The sequence below is a fragment of the Phascolarctos cinereus genome, unplaced genomic scaffold (assembly GCF_003287225.1).
Source record: "Phascolarctos cinereus isolate Bilbo 61053 unplaced genomic scaffold, phaCin_HiC Scaffold_1;HRSCAF=81, whole genome shotgun sequence".
NCBI classification, from domain to species: domain Eukaryota; kingdom Metazoa; phylum Chordata; class Mammalia; order Diprotodontia; family Phascolarctidae; genus Phascolarctos; species Phascolarctos cinereus.
The window spans coordinates 193,427,806-193,446,159 of record NW_027555514.1 but is presented as its reverse complement, the minus strand read 5'-3'; the positions used below and the strand labels follow the sequence as shown (position 1 = coordinate 193,446,159).

General features: G+C 41.9%; 1 protein-coding gene across 1 annotated transcript in view; it reads left to right on the top strand.

Annotated features, from left to right (window-relative positions):
• Positions 1-15,283: 15,283 nt before the first annotated feature.
• TEAD4 (TEA domain transcription factor 4) overlaps positions 15,284-18,354 on the top strand; it is a 69,137-nt gene continuing 66,066 nt past the window's right edge. Inside the window, exon 1 of the mRNA XM_078155952.1 lies at positions 15,284-15,306. The gene's annotated coding sequence lies outside the window, so the exon portion shown is untranslated. The remainder of the gene's footprint in view (positions 15,307-18,354) is intronic.

Sequence of the window (18,354 nt, the reverse complement as noted above, 5' to 3'; positions counted from 1 at the left end):
CTCAATTTTTCCTCTACCACCCTTGTTTGATTTTTAAAATCATGTCTAGCTCTTTTTAATTTTTTCCTTATCTCTTCTAGAAATTTTTGTTGGGCTTGTGTGCAATTAATATTTTTCTTTGAGGCCTTGCTTGTAAATGTTTTCTAGTCATTTTCTTCTGAGTTTGTGTCTTGAGCCTCTCTGTCACCATAAATAGATTTTTTTATGGTCAGGTTCTTTTTTGTTGTTGTTTGCTCATTTTTCCACACTATTTGATTTAAGACTTTATTTCAGAATTGGGCTCTACTCACCTTTGGAGGAGGATGACTGGCTTGGATTTCTGTCCATTATATCCTTCTGCTTTCACAGCTTAAACTGTGGGTCTATAGGTTTTTGGTGCCTCCAAAGTGGTATGATCCAGGGAGAGTTCTAGTGTCTGTCCTAGCTCCTTAACCAGGTAGGGTCTCTGTTTCCTCATGACTGTGGTCACTCATGGGCAAAGGGGCCAAAGTCATCCAATTGTGTACCTGGTGCTAGTACAGGTATCCTCTGGCCAGGTATTCAGTCCATTTACTGTCCCTGGGCACTAGTGCCTCTGTAGCCACCACCACTGCTCTATGCTGCAGCTACCTGCCACTGCCACCACCTGGTGCTGCTTTTTCTGAGCCACACTCTTAGCAAGCCCCAAAATCAATGCTCACAGACCTCTCTTTTTGTCTTTCTAAGCTTCTCTGGGCTGGAAAAATGACTCACTGTAACTTTTTCTTGGCCTTCTCACTCAGAATTATGTCCAATGTTTTCTATGGTCATTTTGTAGGAGTGATTTTGAGGGAGATTTGTTAGTTGTGACCTTTCATTCCTCCATCTTGATTCTGCCTTCCTTACTTCATACTGCTATCAATTAATACATAGAGTATTGGCGTCACTACTTCTATCAGTACCTATAGCACTACCCTGGGGGAGGACTTGGCAAGGGGGAAAGCCAGGGATTGTTCTTCGGCACCAGTGCTCTATGCTGTGTTATTCTTTCAAGGGCTTCTCTTCTACTTCTGTCTCCCAATAACTTCCTATCCAAGTTGGTTGGTTGTTGTCTTTCATGCTTGAAGAAGACCAAAATGACATCACTATGTTGGAGTAAAGGTATAGTGTATCTCACTATGGCTGATCAGACCAGTATGAGCTCAGAAGACTCTATCACAGGTTGGCAAAAGTAGCCCATACAAACATTTGGGGTGGAGATATCTCTAAATGTGCACATTTCATGTTTCTTTTGAGTTAATGCAATTCCGCTTCACTCATAAAGCTTCACTCAACACCTTCTTTGATGTGGACATGCCGCTCTGGAAAGTCCTACGTCAGTATCTCCCATGTCTCACAATCTATTTCAAGTTCTTTAGACAGACCTTGCCAAGTGTCCTTGTATTGTTTCTTCTGACCTCTCTGTGAGCCCTCGCCTTCTGTGAGTGCTCTGTAAAATAGTCTTTTGGGCAAATGCATGTTTGGCATTCAGATGTATCCAGCTTATTGGAGTCACACTCCCTGCAATAGTTTGGATGCTTGGCAGTCCAGCTCCAGAAAGGATGTCAGTGTCCAGTATCTTATCTTCCCAGGTGATCTTCAGCATCTTCCTAAGACAGGCATACAACAATGAGGTCAACACAACAGCTTTGTAGATTTTCAGTTTGGTAGACATCCTAATACCTCTTCTCTCCCACACTTTCTTTCAGAACCTCATAAATACTGAGCTAACTCTGGCAATGCGTGTGTCAACCTCATCATCTATGTATTCATCCCTGAAAAGTACACTGCCAAGGTAAGTGAACTTATCCACAGCATTCAAAATTTCTTAATTTGTCGTATCTACTGGTTCCGTGTATGGATGGTGTGGTAAGTAGTGGAGAACCTCTGTTTTCTTGATGTTAATTGTCAGGCCAAAATTAGCAGAAACAGCAGATAATCCATACTCTGTTGCATCTCAGCCTCAGGCCACATTGAGTGCACAATCATCTGGGACCAAAAATCATGCGCTAACTCTCCCTCCACTTTGGTCTTGGCTTGTAGCCTTTTTTTTCAAGTTAAATAATTTATTATCAGTGCAATAGCTGACTTTGATGGCATTTTCATTTTCAATGAAGGTCTCCAACAATATCACTGAAAACATCATACTAAAAAGCATGGGAGCAAGCACACAGCCCTGCTTCATTCCATTAGTGACTAGGAAAGCACGAGAGTATTGTCCATTATCCAGAGCCCAGGCAAGCATGCCATCATGAAATTGACGTACAATGCTGATGAACTTCTCCAGGCAACCAAATTTTGACATAATTTTCCATAAGCCTTCATGACTGACAGTATTAAAGGCCGAGTCAGATCTACAAACATTATGCACAGACCTCTGTCCTGCTCCTGGCATTTCTCCTAGAGTTTTTGGACAGCAAACACCATATCAAACTGTTCCTTGGCCCTTTCTGAAGCTGGAAGATGATCATCTTCCAGGTGAGGGATCAGCCTATTAAAGAGGACTCAGACAAGAATCTTGCTGGCAATGACCAAGAGACCCCCACTGTGATTGTCACAGGACAACCTATTTCCCTTTCTTTTATAGAAATGGACAATGGAGGCATCCTTGAACTCCCTGAGGATAACCTCCTCTTGCCATATAACCTGGAAGATTTCAGTCAGTTTTTGTATCAGTAATAGACCCCTTGCTTTGTAAATCTCATCCTGGAATAGAATCAACACCAGTCACTCTGCCACATGAGAAGAACTGAATGTGATTCAAAGCCTCTTCTTTAGTTGGAAGTTTGGCTAGAGAGGAACTGACTTCAACCTGAGGTGAATGGTCAATAGCTTCAGCATTAGTTGATGACAGTCTGTTGAGAACACTATGGAAGTGTTCAGCCCATCTCTCCAGGGTCATGACCTTATTATTAATCAGTGTGGCTCCATCAGAGTTGAGTAGTTGAGATGCACAAATAGCCTTCCGAGCATCATAAAAATGCTTTGGATTGTTACTATCAGTGTAAAACTGAATTTCATCTGCCTTCTTACTGAATCAAGAATCCTGCATCTCTCTAAGCTTCACTTGTACTTTACTTGTGATGGAGTTAGAATGCTGCCTTTAGAGTTCACATTTTTCATTTAGCAGTTTCTGAATTTCCCCACTGTTTTTGTCAAACCAATCTTGATGTTTGCAAGTGTTCTGGCCCAGATGAGCAAATCTAGTGCTTTACACCAAATCTCTGAAAGCTGCCCACTCCTTTTCTGCTCTCTTGTTGACAACCCTGTGTTGGCCCAGATTTTCCTCTAAGTTAGCTGTTGCTAACTGTTCACTCATGGAGAACTGCTCTAATCTGTTGACATTAAGTTCTCTGGTAATCATCTTGTGTTGGGGCCATTGGGATAAGCCTATGATTGCTGCACCACACATCACCTTTCTCACTCTCAAATCCTGTCTGTTTCTTCTTGCAATGACACAGTCTATTAAATGCCAATGTTTGCTTTGAGGGTACATCCATGAAGTTTTATTATGTTTAGGTAAATGGAAGATGGTATTTGGTGATAAGGTCATGAGATGCACAAGTGTTCAGTAGTCAGTGACTGTTGCTTTTCTGACTCCATTTCTCCAAAGGACTTTCTGCCATGTCTGATAGTCTGTGCCTACTCTGGAGTTAAAGTCACCCAGAATTACAAGCTTGTCCTCTTTTGGCACATTGATGATGAGGGTCTCCAAGTTTTCATAACATTTTCCTTTGACCTCCTCAGGGTTTATCATGGTGGGAGCACATACACTGATTATGGTAGTGTGGTGTTTTCCTGAAAGTAGCAATTACATTGTCATGAGCCTTTTGTTCAGTCCTTTGGGGAGGCAGACAAGCTTGTTGACTAGATTAGTTTTAATTGTGAAATCTACACCAGCTTCACAGCATTCTCCATCACTGCTGCCACTCCAGAAAAACTTGTATCCAGCTCTGACCTCAGTAGGTTGGTCTTCATTTGCCAGCCTTGTTTCACTCAGGGCTGCTATTTGGATGTAACACTTGCTAAGTTCTCTTGCAACAAGAGCTGTTTATCTTTCAGGTCTGCTGGATTTTGTATTGTTCATAAACATGTGCATTTTCCATGTGCCAGTTGTGAGTGAAATCATCTTTGCAAAAGTTTTTTTTTCTTTAGAGGCACTTGTGGTTAAGTCACTCGCCCAGGCAAAATTTGAGCACAGGACCTCATGATGCCAGGGCTTGTTCTGTATTCATTGAGCCACCCAGCTGCCCCACAAATGTTTTTGTATGTTTTTGTGTGCTTTGACTGCAGGATGAGATCCCCACCTGCTGCCATGGTAAGCAGACTAGAGTTGGGTGAAGCAGACAGTTTTTAGGGTACCTTTTCTAGCTCTTTCCTCACTTCAAGAGGTGAGCAGTGTGGTCCTTAAAAAAGGCTGCTCAGGCAATTGTCAAAACTATTTGGTACTGACTAAGAAATAGAGTTGTAGATGAGTGGAATAGGTTAAGTACACAAGACACAGTAGTAAATGACTATAGCAATCTACTGTTTGATAAATCCAAACACTCCAGCGTCTGAGATAAGAACTCACTATTTGACAAAAATTGCTGGGAAAACTGGAAAATAGTATGGCAGAAACCAGGCATAGACCAACATATCACACCCTGTGTCAAGATAAGGTTGAAATGGGTGCATGATTTAGATATAAAGACTGATACTATAAACACACTAGGAGAGCAAGGAATAGTTTGCCTGTCAGATCTATGGAGAAGGAAAGAATTTATGACCAAGCAAGAGACAGAGAACATTATGAAATGCAAAATGGATAATTTTGATTACATTAAATTAAAAAGTTCTGCACAAACAAAACCAATGCAACCAAGATTAGAAAGAAAGCAGAAAGCTGGGAAACAATTTTTATAGCCAGTGTTTCTGATAAAGGCCTCATTTCTAAAATATATAGAGAATTGAATCAAGCTTATAAGAATGTAAGTCATTCCCCATTTGATAAATGGTCAAAGGATATGCATAGGCAGTTTTCAGAAGAAGAAATTAAAGCCACCTATAAACATATGAAAGAATGCTCTAAATCACTATTGATTAGAGAAATGCAAATTAAAACAACTCTGAGGTACCACTTCACACCTATCATATTGACTAATACAACAGAAAAGGAAAATGATAAATGTTGGAGAAGATGTGGGAAAATTGGAACACTAATGCATTGTTGGTGGAGTTGTGAAATGATGCAACCATTTTGGAGAGCAATTTGGAACTATGCCCAAAAGGCTATAAAACTATGCATACATACCCTTTGATCCAGCAATACCACTACTAGATCTGTATCCCAAAGAGGTCATAAAAATGGGAAAAGGACCCACATATACAAAAATATTTATAGCAGCTCTTTTTGTGGTGGCAAAAAATTGGAAATTGAGAGGATGCCCATCAATTGGGGAATGGCTGAACATGTTGTAGTATATGAATGTAATGGAGAGCTGTAAGAAATGATAAGCAGACAGACTTCAGAAAAACCTGGAAAGACTTACATGAACTGATGCTGAGTGAAGTGAGCAGAACCAGGAGAACATTGCACACAGCAACAGCAACATTCTGTGATGATCAGCTATGGTTGACTTGGGTCTTCTCAACAATACAGTGATGTAAGACAATTCCAAAAGATTTGTGATGGAAAATGCTAACCACATCCATAGAAAGAACTGTGGAGTCTGAAGGCAGATCTAACATACTATTTTCACTTTTTTTTCTTTCTTGTGGTTTTCCCCTTTTGTTCTAATTCTTCTTTCACAACATGACTGATGTGGAAATATGTTTAACATGATTGTATGGATGACCTATATCAGATTGCCTGCTGTCTTAGGAAGGGAGGGAGGGAGAAGAATTTAGACCTCAAAATTTTGCAAAAACAAATGTGGAAAACTATATTTACATGTAATTGGAAAAAATAAAATACTATTAAGAAAAAAAAGCTGCTCAGATACCCAGGGAGCTGCTGAATCCCACTGCTGTTTCAGTCCAGTGAGAAGACGACCCTATTGCCTGGACTGCCTGTGTGCAGGGTTGTGACTATAGCTCCCAGTGTATCTGCACCTGCTGCTTTGTTACTTGCTTATAACCACAGGACTTTGAGGTAGGTGAAAATGGCAAAATGGTATGGGTGATGTCTTTAGAGTCATGTATAAATTGGATTTAAGTCAGGCAAATTTGCCTCACCCTCTCTTCCAGACTCATCAAAGTCCAGTGGCAAGACAAAAGCTTGGGATGCAGTGAATGACCTTGGAATTTTCTATGTCTAACCAAGCTCTAATTGCTCCACAGTGTCTGCTTTAGCTGTCTGCATGGCCATTGGAACAAATTGTTCTCATCTGCCCATTCCGCTGGGGAGAAGTCTTCACATGCTTGGGGCAGACACCCACCTAACTCACGGATGGGTTTGAGGTCCTTCTGTTACCCTCAACCTGGTTTAGCCTATCTACCGAAATGGTTTACCAGGGTGAGACTGTCAGGCATGCTATGGTTTCTTGGAGCCACAAGTGAGAGCTGGGTGTTAGGTGGACACCCAAGGTGGATGAGCAGCCCTGAAAAGGGCTCAGCAGTCCTCACACCAGTCTTCCTGTAACATCTTTATATGCAAGGAGTACTGGAACACTGGAATCCCACCTGACAGTTACCCATCTTTTCCTTTTCCAGGGCATGAAACTCATCAAGTTTATTTAAAACTGCTATTTTATACCTGTGTCCTACAGCTCTACCCTCAACACCATAGGTCTCTTAAGGCACCTTTGGGAACACTTTTTTTTTTAAAAATCTCTCCAATTATACTGGATAAAATGTCCAATTCAGATATTTTTTATGCTTTGGTTCTGCTTATGATGAATCTGTTCCATTTACTTTCTTCTTCTCCCATTGCCTGGATGGAGTACCTTCTATTTGGTCAGCTACTCTACCCAAGTATCTTGAGGGGTTGGAAAAATATTCTCTCTTTTTTATTTGCCTGCTGGAAAAGAGCCCTGCCTTCTTCCAGGGCACCTGAGCTAGATTATAAAAATTACCTAGGGATCCTTCTTGGGAATCTCTAAAAGGGAAGGGAGAGGAGCAAAGCCAGGACCTCTCAGTTGTGGTAAGGGAGAAGAATCAGCACTAAGGAAAGAGACTTTTATAGTTCCTGCTAAAAATGCAAACCAAATCAGAGAAGAGAAGTTTTAATGTAAGTCAGAGTCCAGTTTTAAAACAGTGGACAGTTTTAAAACTGTCCAAAAACAAAATGCGCTGCATTGGAAGACAATGAATTTCATCACTAGAATTCATCAGGTGGATGACAATGTGCCAAGAATACTTGGGCTAGAAAGTTTATAATCACTGTTCTTTAAGGTCTCTTTCAACTCTAAAATTATATAATAGCTAGGGAAGGCTTCCTGGATGAGATAAAGATATGACAAGTCTACATTATTGTCAGATGGTGAAATGTGGAATCTGAAGGGTGGTTAACATTGGCTTTGACTGGGAAGGTTGGTCAGGGAGCCAAGTGATTTTTTTTCAGCCAAGCTGAAAAAAATTGATACTAGATTCATCAAATTTTTAGAAAATACTAAACTAAGTGAAGTGATTAATACATTGGAAGGCTGGGAAAAAAACATTTCAAATTACTTGACAAAGTGGGAAAAAATTGGTATTATAAAGTCATTATGAAATTTACAGAATGGTACCTTTGAGTTCATAAAAATACAGAATGAGGAAATACTGAGGGGAGGGTTGGGAGAAAGACCTGGGTGTCATAGTTGACCACAAGCCCAAATCAGCAGCAGTATAGTATAATATCACTTTTTGTAGGGCTGGGGAGAGGGAAGTCACATAATTCTGGGATATTTTATAAAGAAGGTAGTATTATATTTAAACAAGTCTGTGGAAGTAACTCATCACATCTGACTCAGGTCATCCTATGTTTTGAAAGATGTGTAGGAATTTGAGATGGGCTAGAGAAGAGAAATAAAAATGATTAAAGGATGAAGGATGATACCAAACAGATAATTCAGATCCTTAAGGTAAGAGTTTAGATTTGGAAAACGATTAAATACACATGCTCGTTCCACCCTACTACAGTGCTCATTCTTTATAAAACCCTTATCTCTGACTTGGGCTAGTACTCAGTTCCAAGATAAGGGTGGAGGATCCTGAATCAGCATAAACTAGCTTTAACCAACATAAATCTAGCCTTATCAGTAGGCAGAGTAAGGAGTGGCTTATTTGGTAAAATTTGAGGGAAACCAGAAAAATTCTCTTGTTCCTGACATACCATTCACTATGTCTTCTGTTGAAATCCTACATTGAAAGCCCAGTTCAAAAGCTACCTCCTCCAGGAAGTCTGCACCTCAGAACTGCAGAGTTCTAGTGATCCACCAACCTCAGCCTCCTGGCTTAACAAAGATTCCTGGCACGAACCACCATGCCTAGCCCAATAAGCATTTGTTAAATACCTACTGTGTGCCAGGCACTGCATTTGGAGACACAAAGCCAAAAACAGACTGCCCTCAATGACAGAATAGTGGGGAGGGCAGGATATGGATGCGGAAAATTAATTAAACACAAAATAAATGCAAAAGAATTTGGGGGGAGAAGTATGGCATCAGTAATGGAGGGATCTGGATGGGTTTCCTGGAGGAAGGGGCATCTCTGAAGGGAGCTGTGGATTCTAGGAGATAAAGGTGAGCTGGTAGTACATTCTAGACATAGGGAACAGCAGAAGCAAAGATAAAAGACAGGAGGAGATGGTATGTTCTGTCTAGGGAGCAGCTGATGGTTCAGTCTGGCCAGACTGAAGAGTGCAGGAAAGGAGTGGTTCATAGCAAACCTGTAAAAGTAAGAGATAGCCAAATTCTGAAGGACTCTAAAAGCAAAACCAAGACACTTGTATTTTATCTTACGGGCAAGAGGAAGCCTCTGGAACTTCTTTTTTTAAAAAAATTTTTGGGCAATTGGGGTTAAGTGACTTGCCCAGGGTCACACAGCTAGTAAGCATTGGAACTTCTTGAGAGGGGAGTAACATCAAGCCTGTGCTTTAGGAATATTGATTTGGCAGCTGAGTGGAGGATGGAAGGTAAAGGAGAGATTTAAGGATAGGAGACCAATTAGGAAGATATTGCCTTAGTCCAGGCAATAGATAAGGAGGACTTGCATTAGCATAGCTGAATTAGCATCGAGGCCATGCTAGGGGAGAAATGTGGAGGTAGAAACGACAAGACTTGACATGGAGATTTAAGGGGAACAGAAGAGTCAAGGATGATTCCAAGGTTGTGAACTTTGGTGATTTTGGAAGGGCAGAAGTGCCCATAAGACATATGGGTAAGTTAGAAAGAGGGGAGGCCTTTGGAGGAAAGATAGTGAGTTCTGTTTTGGACATTTTGAGTTTAAGATGCCTGTGGGACATCAGTTGGAGATGTCCAGAAGGCAGTTAGAGATGTGAGACTTGATGAGAAAGGCTAAGGCTGGAGATATATATGTATAGATAGATAGATAGATAGATAGATATAGATAGATATAGATAGATATAGATCTGGGGGTCATCTGCATAAGAAATAGAGTTGGGTGGGAGTTAAACACTTGGGAGCTGATAAGATCACCAGAGGAGAGAGGGTAGAGAGAAGAGGAGAGGTCCTGAGAAGGTCCTAGGGCACACCCATGCATACATCAGCCTAAACTGATGACAATCCAGAGGAGACTTTGAAGAAGGGGCTGGATATGCAGGGAGAAAGCCATCAGGAAATCCAAGGAGGAGAAAGGAAGAGGGAATGGCCATGCCTATCAATAAGCATTTATTAAGTACCTACTATATGCCATGTGGGCAGCTAGATGGTGCATGGGATAGAGCTCTGGGCACGGAGTCAGGAAGAGCCAAGTTCAAATCCTGCCTCGCTTACTAGCTGTGTGACTCTGGGGAAGTCACTTAACCCTGTTTACCTTGGTTTTCTCATCTGTAAAATGAGCTGGAGAACTCTAGTATCCTTGCCAAGAAACCTCAAATGGGGTCATGAAGAGTCATGGCTGAATGGAAAATGAATAGAAGGAGGAGAGACTTGATTCAGGCAGACCCACCAGCAGACTATTGCAATAATACAGGTGTGAAGGGATGGCGGCCTGTGCTAGAGCCGGGCAGTGTCAGAGGACAGCAGGTGACATTTTCAAGAGGTGTTACAAAGGTGAAATCGACAGGCCTTGGCAATAGTTTAGATTTGCCGGGTGAGAGAGAGGGAGGAAGTCAGTATGACTCAACAGTGTCAGGTTCTACAGAGAGATCAAGAAAGATGAGGACTGAGAAAAAGCCATTGGATTAATCCGTTAAGAGATCACTGATAATCTTGGGAAGAGCAGTTTAATTTTGAGTTCTGAGGTCAAAGCTAGATTACAAAGGGGTGAAAAGTCTGAGGCAACAAAGGGGAAGCAATGAGTACACTCAGTTTTTTTCCAGGAATTTGATCTGAAATCAAGGAGGAGGATAGGAAATCAATAGGAGGATAGCTTAACAGGCTAACATGATCAAGTGAAGTTTTTGTTTGTTTGTTTATTTGTTTGTTTTAAAGAATGGAGAATTCTGGGCATATTCTCAATCATGGCAAATCTTCAGTTTTGAGGGTGGATTTCATTTTTTTTTAATGGTCAAAAGCAGATTTCTTCATTTCTTCCTTCCTTCCTTTCTCTCCCTTCTTTTCTTCTATTCTTTCTCTCTCTCTCTCTCTCTCTCTCTCTCTCTCTCTCTCTCTCTCTCTCTCCTTCCTTCCTTCCTTTCTTCTGAATAATCAAAAAACAACTCTGGTAAATAAAAGTGTTTGACCAATCTAAGTGATACTATTTTTGGTCAATGTAATAAATGGTGAGGCATATTAAGTGGCTTTGAAGTGGAAAGTAATTTCTTTGAAGGGGCTACCACTCACTTTGGTGCCGAAGTTTCCATGTATTTAAAAAATACATATAGTAATAGTAGAAAGAGCATTTGATTTGGAGTTTGACTGTATAGGCTATATCGGATTGCAGTCTGTCTTGGGGAGGGGAAAGGTTATAAAAAGTGAATGTTGAAAACTAAAAATAAATAAAGAAATTTAAAAAATAAAAGATTTGGAGTCTGAGAATTTGTGTTTAAGTGAGGCTTTGGTTTGCTACTTCTTGGGCATGTGATTTTAGCCACCACTTAAAAATATTAAACATCAATAAGACAAATCAGATATACTTTGCAACTATTTACATTTTTATAAATCAATTATAATGCATAAAATATTATAATTTTTCAGTCACTACCATTAAGTCACCATTAGGATTCTCCATCTTTCTATTCTTTTGCATTCAGTTCCCCTTCTTATATGGTTGTAGTTAATTGCTTTAATTTGAATCTTTGAAATCACCAGTTATTTGGGGCATTTTTCACATGCCTATTGATAGCTTGGTTTTCTTCCTCTGAAAACTGCCAGTTCATATCCTTTGACCATCAGCTGAGGAGTGATTCTTATTCTTGGAAGTTTAAATCCGTTCTCTACACATCTTAGAAATGAGACTTTCATCAGAGAAAATCTCTACAAAGATTTTTTCCCCCCATTTACCATCTTCCTATCAAATTTTACCTGAATTAGTTTTGTTTGTGCAGACTATTTTAAATTTTACGTAATCAAAATCGTCCATTTTACCTTCTGTGATCTTCTCTGCCCTTTGTTTGGCCACAGACTCTTATTTTATCTACAATTCCAAAAGATATTTTCTTCATTGCTCCACTAGTTTACTTTATGTTTAAATCACCCTTTATATTTAAGTCACGCACACATTTGGAGCTTATCTTGAATGTTGATTTATACTTAAGTTTTGCCAGACTACTTTCCAGTTTTCCCAACAATTTTTGTTGAATAGTGAGTTCTTACCGGGGTAGTTAGAATGCAGCAAGGAGGCACAGTGGATAGACCTTTGGCCTTGAGTCAGGAGGATCTGAGTTCAAATCCTGCCTCACTTACTAGCTATGTGACTCAGGACAAGTCGCTTAAGCCTATTTGCCTCAGTTACTCACCTATAAAATGAATTGGAGAAGGAAATGGTAAATCACTCCAGTATCTTTGCCAAGAAACCCCAAATAGGGACAGGACATGACTGGAATGAAACAACAATTCCTATAGTTGAGATCTTTGAACTAGTAAGCTATTTTGTTTCTGTGTGTTATGTACCTAATCTCTTCCTCTGATCAACCTCTGATTTCTTAACCAGTTCCAAACTGTTTTGATGATTATGAGTGTAGTAGTTTGAGATCTGGAACTGCTAGAAACCCTTACTTCCCATTTAAAAAAAAGTTATTTCCCCTGAGATTCTTGACCTTGTGTTCCTCCCACATTAATTTGGTAATTTTTTTTCTCTATAAATTAATTCTTTGGCAGTTTGGCATGGCACTGAAGAAGTAAATTAATTTGGTATTGTCGTTTTTATTATATTTGTTCAGACTACCCGTGAATTACTCTTCCTCCAATTATTTAGATTTGTCTTTATGTAAAGAATATCTTATAGTTGTATTCATATAGTTTTTGTGTATAACTTGGCAGATAGACCTCCAAATATCTTATATATTCTGTAGTTACCAACTTGTTTTCCAAAATGATTCTAGTAGACATGAATGAGTATACCTTTTCCTCCACATCTCTGTCTTCTTTTCCTTGCCTTTAATTATTTTTGCTAATTTGACCATTAAAGTTGGAGGTACTAACAGTTTTCCTTTATATCTCTTTGATTGTTAAGATTGAACATTGTTTCAAATGGCCATTAACAATTTTTATTTCCTTTTTTCAAAAACTTGAGTATAGGGTAGTCCTTTCTGAGCTTGGAGAGAATAATATTAGCATTTCCTCATAGGGCTGTTGAGTGACAAGAGTACTTTGTAAATATTTAAAATGTATGTAAATGTGTTATTTTTACTCCCCAGTTGTAACTTGTTTCTTGATTCCTAAGAGACCCCCTTTTATGCTACTTCTTTCTGTCTTTGCACAGAACCTAGCAATGTCAGGTAATAAATATTTGTTGACTGGATTGTTGATTGAAGCAAAGACTTGTCCAGTGCCATGCTTCAACTCAGCTCTCCCACTCTGTGTACTTAATACTCACACCATATGTGTTTGCTCTTCATAATGACAGCTTTAACAGTCCCCAAGGGATGGAGAAGAAAACCTGCTCTGTGGTCAGGAAGGAGAAGGAAAGAGTTTGGGGCTTCGGTGGCAGATCTGGGAAGACCACCCAGGAGTTCCTGCTTCTCAGCTCTACTGGAGCAAGGGCCCTTTGGTGGGAGCCTGCTAGGGATAGAAGCGGCCTTTACTGGCTGCACTACTGTCCCTTCCTGGGCCTTTCGTGGACATGTGCAAACGAGAGATGCACATGGGAGCCTGATCCTGAGCACAATGGAGGTGGCCAGTTTGTTCCCGGTCCTGTTCCGCTGTCCCATCCACTCCCTTCCTTGGCCCTTGCTACCTGCCTGCCTGCCCCTGCTCTTCTGCTCACTGGTGGAAAGGGACTGCCTGGGGTCTTTGGGGTGAAGTAGAGGCAGCTCTCCCAAGGGCCTTGCCTAGGATCTCTGGTTACAGGGCTGAGGAGGTGGGGGGGGGCGGGGACGACTTGTCTCCAGTTTCTGGCTCTTTCCCCTCAGCCCTTCCTCATTGGATATATAGGATCTCCCTCCCACTGTAGTCCTCTTATCCCCTACCCAAGCTTATGTGTTTACGGTCTTGGGCTCGCTGCCCCTTGATCTTCTCCTCTTTCCTGGCCAGGAGTGTGGGATTTTCTCAGCTGTCTGGGGGGATGGAGCTAGAGCTAGAGGGGCCTGGAGAGAGGTAGGGGCGGGGCTGAGGGAGAAAGACTTAGGGGCCAGAGGAAGGAGGGACAGCGAAGAGGAAAGGAGGGAGGGGTTAGAGGAGGAGTTGGGGGACGGTGGGACTTAGAAAGAAAGGGGCAGGAGTCAGCTTCCGAAGTGGAGGGGTCCAGTGCAGCCTGGGACAGTGCCTCCCAACTTCCAGTCTTTCCTTGATCACTGCCCTCCCCACCCCACCCCCTTCCTCCAACTCCTCCTCGGTACTGGCCCCTCCTCTGACCGCCCGGGGCCAGGCTGGCCCAACCTCTCTCTCTCTTCCCTGGGAGCCCCCCTCCTTTGCCTCCCTCTCAGTCTCCTCCCCAAGCCTGTAGTTAGGGTCGGGCACTCCCTCCCTCAGCTGCGTGCATCTCATACCAGCCCTCATTCCTCACATACCAGGCTTCCTCCTTTCAAACTTGAGGCCAGGGGGGTGGCGAGGGACAGCAGCCTCCCCAAGGCTCTAGCACCCCAGCCCGGCCCCCTGCCACCCCCCACCCTCAATCTCTGCCGGCTAGCAGGCTCCTTCCAGGGTCTTCCTGCCCCTTTCCTTGTTCAGGTGAGTGGAGGTGTCCGCACAGCAAAGTCCCTGCTTCTTGCCTCCCGCCTTCCCCTACTTTACTCTCTGGCTCTCTCCCTCCTCTCTCTACTTCCCCTCTCCCTCTTCCCCCTCCCAATTCCTCCCTCCCCCTTCCCTTCTCTTTCCCCCCTCTTCTCCTGTTTCTCACCCTCCTCAGCTCTTTCTAGCTCTTTGCCTCATCCTTTGCTTTTTCCTCCTTTCCCCTTCCCTCTCCTTTATCCTGCCCTTCCCTCTCCATCTTTAGCCTTTTTTCATCTCTTTCCATTCTTGACTCCTTTTCTCTCTTCTCTTTCCTTTCTTCCCCCTTTCTTCCTTTCCCTCCTTCATCCTTTCCCTTCTTCTTACTTCTCTCTTTCTTCTTTTTTCTTCCCATTTCTATTCCTTGAACCCTCTTTTCTTACTCCTTTCATTTCTCCTCTAGAGTGCCTTCTTCCTCTCTTCCAGTTGACTCACTCCTCCAAGAATAGGGATCTTGTGTTTTCCTGTCAATTTGATCCTGGAAAAACTCCTTCCTCTCTCCCTTCCGGCCTCCTGCCTTCCCCCCTACTCTCAAACTGGGAGCCATGTGTGTGGCAAGTTGCGGGCTATACTGTGGGGATCCTGCCTCCCCATCATTATGCTCTTAGGAGAAGGGCTCTGCGGTCCCCCAGCCAACTTTTCCCAAGCCTGAGTCTCCTTTCAGTGGGGAGGTTTTTTTTGGGGGGGAGGGTTGTATTAGGAGTCGGAACCCTGAAATTCTGCCGTCCCAACGTGATTTCCCTTGTCCATTCTCTACAGCGTTATTGGGGAGCTGGAACAGAGTTGGTGCATCTCTGAGCGCCCCTCAGAACTCACTTAGCACACCATCCCTCTCTCATCCCCCATCCTGGGACAGGTAAGGAACACTGTTCACTATGGATTCTAGCCTGGGTAGGAGGGAAAGGTATGGAGAAATGCGCGGGAAGATTGGTGTGTTTAGGGGAATTCATAGGATCACAGATAGAATCATAGATTTGGAACAGAAAAGATTTTAGAGATCCTCTATTCTAGATTACTGACTAGGATGCCTAAGGGCTGGGGATGGGAGAAAAGCAGGAGGAGGAAGGGACTTTTTAAAGTAGCAGGAAAGCAAGAGCATATGGAGGGAAGGAAGGGCAGGGGATAATTGCTAGGAGTGATTACAGTAATTCTATGTATTGTTGGGCAAGTTCTAAGCCTTGGTATTCTCATCTGTAAAATAGGGCTAACCATATATACATTATCATCCTGATAGAGATCATATGTTCAAAGTGCTTTGTAACTAGAAAGTACCACATGTATAGAATCATACCTTAGGGCTGGAAGAGACCTGGAGGCCATCTATCTAATCCAACCCCTTCATTTTACAAAGCAAGAAGCAACCACAGGGAGAAACAACTAGATCAATATTTTACAGGTAATATGTGAGTTATTATTATAGCGGCAACCACCATAATGTGAAGGGAGGTAGATGGAAGTAGTAGGGAAATAAAAGGGTTCTGGGGAACAGAAAAGCTGTGAATAAAGGTAAAGGAAAGGATTTCCCATCTGTTACTCTTTACTGCCAGGCCTTTCTTAATTTAACCCTAGAAGAGGGAAGAGTACTCAGAGGGAGGTATTTGGAATTTGCTGTGGGTAATTGTTGTTTTTTGTTATGAGGCTATAAGTGGCATAGAAGTCAGCAGTGTTTTCTTTTTTCTTTTTTTTCTGGGAGGTGATGAGAAGCTTGATGGTGGCCATGCTTATAAGAGTTGTAGGGTGAGAGGGTTATAGAAACCTAGAATTGGCATTTCATCAGGACAACTCAGAGTCCTCCCTGAAAAAAAAAAATATATGTATGTGTGTGTGTGTGTGTGTGTGTGTGTGTGTGTGTGTGTATATATATATATATATATATATATATGTATTTTTGTGAAAGAGATATTCCCTGGGGAGAGGCAGTGGTGCTGCTAGTGGGTAAATGTCTGTGTTTAAAAACATGTGGTCCTAGATCTCACCTTGTGAGCATCTTTAAATGAATTGGTAGGGCTGCATGAGTCTGTGTGTATGACTTTAGTTCAGTGTGTTCTGTGTGAGAGTGTTATGTTAGCATGAATCTTTGCAGACAGAGTCTCTGAGTGGGCAGATTTGTGTTTGAACTTCTGCATCTTAGTGTGCTTATTTCAAAATGTGAGGGTTTCTCTGAATGGGTGAATTGTTTTCTTTGTGGGCTGATGCCCCTGTGTCTTTAAATGTGTTTGCATATTTGTACATATCTGACTATCCATATATGTCTGTGTCTGAGTGTGAGTATCTCTAGATGTAAATCTGGGTATATGAGAGAGAGACACAGACAGAGACTGAGAGGAGAGATAAAGAGAAAAGAAAAAGAGAGAAGAAAGATGGAGCTGAGAGGAATAGATAAGACCGACTTTAGTAGTATGTAGGTTTAATCATCAACCATGTTTGTATTGTGTGACTTGGGTTATTTGTGTGTGAGTGTGTGTGTGTGTTTTACATTGGTTATTTGTTATGTATTTAGGGAGATTTGTTTTGGAGAGAGCAGGGTGGGCTCTGAGGCAAATTCCTTGATGGTTTGAAAATGTGAAGTTGAGTTCGCTCCCCTGTGGGCTCTTGGGAAAACAAGGTAATGAATGGGAGGGACTTGAGGGTTGGGACCAAAAGCAGGAAGTGAGAACTGGTAATGTATGGGAATTGAGCTGTAAATCACACCCTGGAGAGAATGAATGTTGGAATCTTTTGAGTTGTTTAAGAGGGTGCTTTTCAGTTCTGATCCAAGTAATGTCTAGTGTAGCCTTGCAAATAAGGGCAAAATTTTATCAGCCCTCTCATCTTTTTACCAGGCCTTACTAGCCTGAAGACAGCCTCATTTTTTATGACTGGCCAGTTGGCCAGTGCGTGACTCACCACTTTCCCAGGGCAGGGGGATGGATGAATCTCTTTTTACAAAGCTAATTTATTGCCAGATTGTTCTGTTTCCAATTCTGCTTACTGTTGGCTTATTGGGAAGTAGCATGGTGTGGAAAGCATGTTGGATTTGGAGTTAGGACCTGGGTGCAAATTTCAGCTCTGGTGCTTAATAATCTTTGTACCCTTGGTCAAGTCATTTCTTGTCTCTGGACCTCAGTTTCCTTATCTGTAAAAGGAAAGGTTGGACTCGCTGACCTCTAAGGTCCATTTCAGCTCCAAAAATATCCTGTGAGCCTATGCTGTGGCATAATGGTCTTGGGTAGTTAATTTTTACACTCATCTTGAGTTTTCTTTCCCTACTCCCTCTCCTTCCCTTATCCTTTACTTGGTTTCTTTTCAATAGAGATATTTCTCGTGTTTTCACCATTTGAACATTAGAGTGAATGAGCTGGTTCGGGGGAAGGAGAGAGAGAGAGAGAGAGACAGAGAGAGACAGTGAGAGACAGTGAGGTTGGGGAGTGGGGGCGGGGGGGGCGGGATTTTGGTATAGGTAACAAAGCCTAAGTTGGGAACTAACATCTTAATTGTCTCCTCTTCTAAATAAAGGGGAGACATTGTGGCCTCCCATTGAGATGTTCAAAAGGAAAAATAGGGTGATTCTGGCAAAGCTCATAGGATCATTGGATAATGCTGTTCTAGCAAACGAGAAAAAACTTGAGACCATCTAATATAAACTCTTAATTTCCTGAATGAGGAAACTGAAACCTTGAGAGGTGAAGTGATTTGTTTGAAGTCATACAGGTTGTTGTGTGTGGGCTTCTGTCATTTAAATGGAAGCTCTTTGAGGATAGGACTGTCTTTCTTTTTGCTTGTGTCTATATCCCAGTGTTTAGTATGGAAGACTGGCACATAGTAATCCCTCAGTAAATACTTGTCACCTTGCCTTTCCTTGTAAGTGGCAGAAGCAGAATTTGAACCCACTGACTCTAAATCCAATGTTCCTTCTTGCTATAAG